The following is a 7,973-nucleotide window of genomic DNA, read 5'->3' as shown; positions in this document are numbered from 1 at the left end:
GAGCCATTTATGTTTTTTTTTTCTTTTCTCTTTTTGTTGGTGGTGGGGCTTGAACCTGGGCCTGGACATTGCCCCTCAGCTCTTCAGCTTGAGCAACAGCACCACTTCTGGTTTGCTGGTAGTTTATTGAAGATAAGAGTTTCATGGACTTTCCTGCCCTGGCTGGCTTTGAATCATGATCCTCAAATCTCAGCCTCCTGAGTAACTAGGATTACAGGCGTGACTCACTGGTTCCCGGCTAAGCTGAGCCTTTTAAAACACTCTAGAAATTATGTAAAAGAAATTTTCAAAAGTACTTTTGAGGGACAGAGCACCAGGTAGGCCAGGCTTGTTCTTTGCTGTGAGTGGCATACAATGGGCAGAGAACAACTTAACTGCTACTTTAATTTTGTACCATCAGGACATGTGTGTCTTAAATATGCGCATGAATTTCAACCAGTATGCTTCAGGATTTATTAAAACTGAGAATGAAACACTGAATACCTTGGGGTAATTTGAGGATGAGAGGAATAAGCAGAATTTGATTCTAAGAAATAGGAGAAGGAAGTGAGACTATAATGTACAGCACACATTTGTTAAGCATTTACTTAGGGACAGTGTTTGGGGTCAAGATGGTACTAATAATGGATTACATGGTTCCCTCCTTCTTAGATCATGCAAGTCAATGCTGGGGGGCATAGCTCAGAGAGAAGGGAACTCTGAGGACTTGGAGAGGGAAGGGCACATGAGTGCATTGGCCCAGTATCCCTTTAATGGAGCTCATAGCAAAGCAGTGATCTGCATAATGAAACAGTGCTCACTGTTTCATGAATAATGACTTCATGTCATAACATAAAGCCATGGAAGATCACTTTTCTTTTCTTTGCCAAGCCGTGGAAACCCTCTTTCTTTTCTCAACAAGATACATTGGAAGATTACTTTATTCATTTAACAAAACCAAGTGAGAAAAGTTAGTTTTAGCATTTATTATGTACCAAGTACTATAATCACTAGGATTATAGTTGTGGACAAAAGAGTAGAAACTCCTGCCTCATAGAACCTACATTCTTGTAGCAGATTTATACAAGAGACAAATCTGTGTTAAATATTGATAGTTCTAAAATTTAAGACACACTACCACCCTGGTGTGAATGCAATAGAATCAGCAAAGTGGAAAGTATTCAATGAAGTAAAAAAAATATACTCAAGGGCCAGATTGTGTTGAACTTTGTAGACTGTTGTGGAATTACTTTTTTGGTTTTAATTCTCAGTGAGTTTTTTAAAAGTAGTGAGGCACAATAAGGAGCAATGGAGACTGACAGGCTTTCAGTTTCACTTTGACTAGGGGTCAGGTGAACCCTTAGGGGTTAAAGGTGGGAGTAGGTGAGAGATGCTACTGGCTGGTACTTGAGTTGTGAAAGTTGAGATGCTGAAAAATGGTTGCTTCTGAAATAGAATGGAAGAAAGACAGCCTCTTCCGCAAATGGTGCTGGCAAAATTGGTTAACTACTTGTAGAAATCTAAAGCTAGATCCTTATATATCACCCTGCACCAGAATCAACTCCAAATGGATCAAAGACCTCGGAGTCGAAGCGGACACTCTGAAAACATTACAGGATGGAATAGGAGAAACCCTAGGTCTTCTTGGCACAGGCCGAACTTTTCTTAAAAGAGACCCAGAAACACAACAAATCTAACAAAGGATGGACAAAATGGGATTGCATAAAATTGCAGAGCTTCTGCATGGCAAAGGACATAGCTAGCAAGATCAATAGAAAGCCCAAGGATTGGGAGAAGATCTTCACTAGCCATACAACAGACAAGGGTCTCATATCTAAAATATACCTGGAACTCAAAAAATTAAATGCCCCAACAACAAATCTTCAAAGAAACAACTGCCCAATAAATAAGTGGGCTAAAGACTTAAAGAGAAACTTCTCTGAAGAGGAAAGAAGGATGGCCAATAGACACATGAAGAAATGCTCAACCTCCCTAGCCATAAAGGAAATGCAACTCAAAACAACATTGAGATACCACCTCACTCCAGTTAGAATGGCAAAAATCAAGAACTCTAATAACAACAGATGCTGGAGGGGATGTGGACAGAAGGGAACCTTACTGCATTGTTGGTGGGAGTGTAAACTTGTTCAACCATTTTGGAAAGCAGTATGGAGGTTCCTCAGGAGACTCCACACAGAGCTCCCCTATGACCCAGCAATCCCACTTTTGGGCATTTACCCAAATGTTCACAAACAAGACCACACTAAAGCTACCAGCACAACTATGTTTATTGCAGCCTTATTTTCCATAGCTAAGATATGGAACCAACCCAGATGTCCCTCAGTAGATGACTGGATCAAGAAAATGTGGTATATATACACAATGGAATTCTATGCTCCATCAGAAAGAATGACATTGGCCTATTTGTTAGGAAATGGAAAGGCTTGGAAAAAATTATATTAAGTGAGGTAAGCCAGGCCCAAAGAAACATAGGTCCCATGGTTTTCTTTATTTGCAATATCTAGTATATGTCTGAGTCAAGCAGAAAAGGTCAGATAAGGTGATGTTAGGGAAATGAACCCTAAGATACGTACTCAAATGTTTTTTTCTTTCATGCGATTGTTTCTAACACATTTATAAGATTATTTCTTTGTTGCTTTGTATGTCCCTCCCCCACAGTATAACCCCTGCTTTCACTGTATTTGGTGTCGGTATAATTTGTGGAGGGGAAGGGGAAAAAAAATCGTTTAAATAGGGATACAGGTGGACCCACTGTAACAATGAGATGTACAAGTCATTATGTTGAAAATGAACTTTACAACTTTGGTGTGGGGGGGGGGGCGGGGAGGATTGGGTGGGGGGGGAGGATAGGAAGGGATGGGAAGGGGAAACAAAGAAGGAGGCTACAATGCTTGATAAGAAATGTACTCATTATGTACTCATTATATTGCCCATGTAATTGTAACCCCTCTGTACAGTATTTTCACAATAAAAAAAAAAGGTTGCTTCTGAATATATGTTGATGGCAGAGCCTCAGGATTTGCTGAAAGGTTGGGTATGGAATGTGAGATTAAAGAGTCAAAGTCAACTGAAACATCAAGGTTTTAGTTTAGGAGTATGAGAAGGAATTGCCCTTCTTGAGATAGAAAGATTTCAAGAAGAGCTAGTGTATGGTGGTGGTTGAATAGTTATTGGGAAATCTGTGTACAGTGTGTTAAGTTTGAAATGTTAGACATTCAAAAGGAGGTTCCACACTACAGGCTTGGTGTTCAGGGTGGTCTGAGATATAGGATTCTCCTGAGACCACAAGCCTGGATATGATTATGAGGCAGAAGATGTAGTTAGAAAAGTCCAAGGAGGGCTGGGAAGGTGGCTCAGTGGTAGAGCGCTTGCCTTGCATGCCTGAGGCCCTGGGTTCAACTCCCCAGCACCACATAAGCAAAAAGTAAAAAGCCGGAAGGGGCACTATGGCTCAAGTGGTAGAGTGCTAGCCTTGAGCTGAAGAGCTGAGGGACAGCGCCCAGGCCCAGAGTTCAGGCCCCACGACAGACCAAAAAAAAAAAAAAAAAAAAGAAAAGTCCAAGGACTTAGCTGAGAGCCAAATTAAGCAGGTGATATTGTCTACTTACTAGCTGTGACTAAGTTTTTTCTAAACATATAAACAAAGCAGACACTAAGTAAATTTTGTCGGTTTTAGTCTCAACTCTAGTTAATTCTAGTAGTCTCTAGTTAATCTTGTTCTAATTTCTGATGTAAAATAACCTCTTTAAAATGAATGTTTACCAAATTGTTTAAATAGCGATACAGGTGGAACCATTGCAACAATGAGATGTGAAAGTCGTTATGTGGAAAAACGAACTTTACAACTTTGGTGAGGGGGGAGGAGGAGGATTGGGTGGGGGGCGGGGGGAGGATGGGAGGGGATGGGAAGGGGAAACAAAAGAGGAGGCTACAATGCTTGATAAGAAATGTACTCATTATCTTGCCCATGTAATTGTAATCCCTCTGTACAGTATTTTCACAATAAAAAAATGAATGTTAAAAAAAATAAAAAATAAATAAAATGGAAAAAAAAGAAAAGTCCAAGGAATGTGTTCTGGAATGCTCCAGAGTTCAGATGTCAAGGAGATGAGGAGGAACTATAAAAGTTTCCAAAAAATCTAGAAAATCTAAGTGGCTTTGGAAAGCAGTATGGAGGTTCCTCAAAAGACTTCACATAGAACTCCCCTATGACCCAGCAATCCCACTTTTGGGCATTTACCCAAATGTTTACAAACAAGACCACACTAAAGCTACCAGCACAACTATGTTTATTGCAGCATTATTTACCATAGCTAAGATATGGAACCAACCCAGATGCCCCTCAGTAGATGAATGGATCAAGAAAATGTGGTATATATACACAATGGAATTCTATGCCTCCATCAGAAAGAATGACATTGCCCCATTTGTTAGGAAATGGAAAAACTTGGAAAAAATTATATTAAGTGAAGTCAGCCAGGCCCAAAGAAACGTAGGTCCCATGGTTTCCCTTATTTGTAATATCTAGTATATGTATGAGTCAAGCGGAAAAGGTCAGATAATGTGATGTCAGGAAAATGAACCCTTAGATGTGTATTTTAATGTTTTTTTCTTTCATGCATGTGTTTCTAACACATTTATAAGATTATCTCTTTGTTGCTTTGTATGTCCCTCCCCCACAGTATAACCCCTGCTTTCACTATATTTGATGTCAGTATAACTTGTGGAGGAGATGGGGAAAAACCAGTTGTTTAAGGATACAGGTGGACCTGTTGCAACAATGAGAAGTACAAGTTGTCATGTCCAAAACGAGCTTTACAACGTTGGTGTGGGGGGGGGGGGAAGGGGGGGGGAGGGGGGGAAGGAGAAGGATTGGGATTGGGGGGGAGGGGGGAGGCTGGGAAGGGAGGTGAAGGGTAAACAAAGGAGGAGGCTGCAATGCTTGGTAAGAAATGTACGCATTATCCTGCCCATGTAACTGTAACTCCTCTGTACAGTATGCTCACAAATAAAATTAAATTAAATTTAAAAAAAAAAAAAAAGAAAATCTAAGTGGGTTCAACTTCATGGAAACCAAATAAAGATATATTTGAAGGCAGGATGGGCGATCAAGGGAAATAAATAGGCAGGGAGGATTTGGAGTTTAGCAAAGTATGTGGCCAAGCCCCATCAATAAAAGAAAATTCCTCATGTATGGGTTGTGAAAAGAGAAACAAGATTTAAAGCCAACTGCCCAGTTACATTCAATGATGCAGATTTACAGAATATTATTAACTCAGGCAATCTGTCTTAAATATTCAAAATCCTTAGATTAGGCTTTTGATTATTATTTTTTTCTGACTCTGCTTGAATATTGGATACTTGTCTTTAAACACAGCAGAGAATTTTCACAATATATGAAAAATTTTCCAAGGGCAAACTAACAGCATTCAATCTTTAGCCCATCTAAAGACTTAGAGTCTTCTCTAAAGAGGAAATAAGAATGGCCAATTGACACATGAAGAAATGCTCAACTTCTCTAGCCATAAAAGAAATGCAAATCAAAACAACATTAGTTTCTACCTCACCCCAGTCAGAATGGCTATAATCAAGAAATCTAGTAACAACAAATGCTGGAGGGGATGTGGCCAAAAGGGAACCCTACTGCATTGTTGGTGGGAGTGTAAACTTGTTCAACCACTCTGGAAAGCAGTATGGAGGTTCCTGGAAAGACTCTACCTAGAGCTCCCTTATGACCCAGCAATCCCACTTTTGGACATTTATCCAAACAATCATAAACAAAGTCATACCAAAGCAACCAGCGCAACCATGTTTATCGCAACATTATTCATCATAGCTAAGATATGGAACCAACCAACCCCAATGCCCCTCAATAGATGAATGGATCAAGAAAATGTGATACACACACACACACACACACACACACACACACACACACACACACACACAATGGAATTCTATGCCTCCATCAGAAAGAATGACATTGTCCCATTTGTTAGAAAATGAAAAGACTTGGAAAAAATTATATTAAGTGAAGTAATCCAGGCCTAAAGAAACATAGGTTGCATGGTTTCCCTTATTTGCAATGTCTAGTACATGTCTATGACAAACAGAGAAGGTCAAAGGCTATGACCATATGAGATAATATTGAGGGAAATATACCCCAAGACAGGGACATAAGACATTTTTTCTTTCTTGCTATTATTTTTAATGTACTTAAAATCCACTATATGATTCTTTTGTTTCTTTTGTAAGTTATTCCCCCATGGTATAACCCCTGTTTTCACTGTATTTGAGTCCTGTGTTCTGCATCTTGTATATACATTTTTGTAATTTGGAGAGGGGAAAGGGAAATGTTTAAATGGGGACGCATGTTGACCTATTGTGACAATGAGGTATACAAGTTGAAAACAAACTTTACAATGTTGGGATGGGGGCAGGAGGAGTTGGGGAGGTGGGGAGTGAAGTGGTGGGGGAAAATCAAAGGAGAGGGTAACAATACTTGATAGGAAATATACTCATTACCCAACTCATGTAACTGTAACGCCTCTGTATAGTATCTTTACAATATAAAAAAACATTCAAAAAATCTTTAGCCCAAATAAAATGCCTGCTTTGATCTGTTGACTGTTGAAAATACACTGAATATTTTTGGTCGGCTGCGGGGCTTGAACTCTGGGCTTGGGCCCTGTCCCTGCGTTCTTCAGCCCAAGGTGAGTGCTCTACCGCTTGAGCCACAGCACCACTTCCAGTTTTCTAGTTGTTTATTGGAGATTAGTTTCATGGACTTTCCTGCCCCGGCTGGCTTTGAACCATGATCCTCAGATCTCAGCCTCCTGAGTAGCTAGGATTACAAAGCGTGAGCCACTGGTGCCTGGTGTTTATGTGGAATTTTTATCACCAGTCATCTCACTTTTGTTAACTATTTTGTTATTAGATTGTGATCCCAGTTTGTTCTGTAAGAGGTTTTGGTTTTCCTACCCAAACTCTAATTATTTCTATTTATCTATGTAAGGAGCTCTGTAGCCTGATGTATCGAATATGAAGTTTATCTCAGAATGTCTGACATTTGGAAAGTATGTTTTTCTTTTTTTTTTTTGTATTTGCTTTTTGCCCAACAGAGTAAAGAAAATAAAGAGACCAACCTTAAAGTCAACTACACTTAAAAGTACTTGGTTCATTGCCCTTGAGACCTCTAGTGTCTCTTTTGATGGGTGAGTTTATGTTCTAGTTCCTCTGCTTCTGTTTCATTTGTTCACCCAGAAAGCTCCCAAATGACAAGGATTGCTTCTTAAAGATACAACTTCAGAGAAACTGTCACAGTGAATCAGCTTGCGCCTGGCTTGAAGGAATCTTCTGGGATCTGGAACATTGCAAGTGTTTTATGTAATAGAACCTCTTACTTGCTGAAAATATCAGAGCGCCAAAGGCAGGTCATCTTTCCACAGCACAGAGAAGATAGGCTAGTCCATTTACTCACAATCACCCTGACAAAGGCTGCATAGAAGTAGCTGTGTAACTATTTATGATAATTTTCAAATATTTTAGTATTTCTTAAAATACTTTCCTTTAAATTTATATTTCAACTTTATAAGCCCAGTTTATAGCTTAAATACTTAAAATTGTGTGTATCATATACAGAAAAAATTAAAGCTATTGATTTTGAAGACATCTGGTCAAAATCATTGTTCAAGGTAAGAAAATTGTGTCTGTCGTAAGACTAGAATTGACTTCACACTCATCTGCCAGCTGTGGGCTAGGAACTGTGAACCCATCCCTTCCTGTATCCTTTCTTATATCAGAAGCTCAAATAACCTAGAGAGTACACATATAATCCCATGCTCTCATGTTTCTAATACATACTAATTTAAAGGGTAATAAAAATAGAAGAGGAGGAGAAATAACATACGTTAAATTCCATAATTTGTGTTATGCTTCAGGTATGTTAGTAGGTAGATGATCATTTTCATGGC

This window comes from Dipodomys spectabilis, unplaced genomic scaffold (genome assembly GCF_019054845.1).
Source record: "Dipodomys spectabilis isolate Male_0828 unplaced genomic scaffold, ASM1905484v1 ptg000783l, whole genome shotgun sequence".
Classification (NCBI taxonomy): domain Eukaryota; kingdom Metazoa; phylum Chordata; class Mammalia; order Rodentia; family Heteromyidae; genus Dipodomys; species Dipodomys spectabilis.
Note: the sequence above shows the minus strand (reverse complement) of the source record.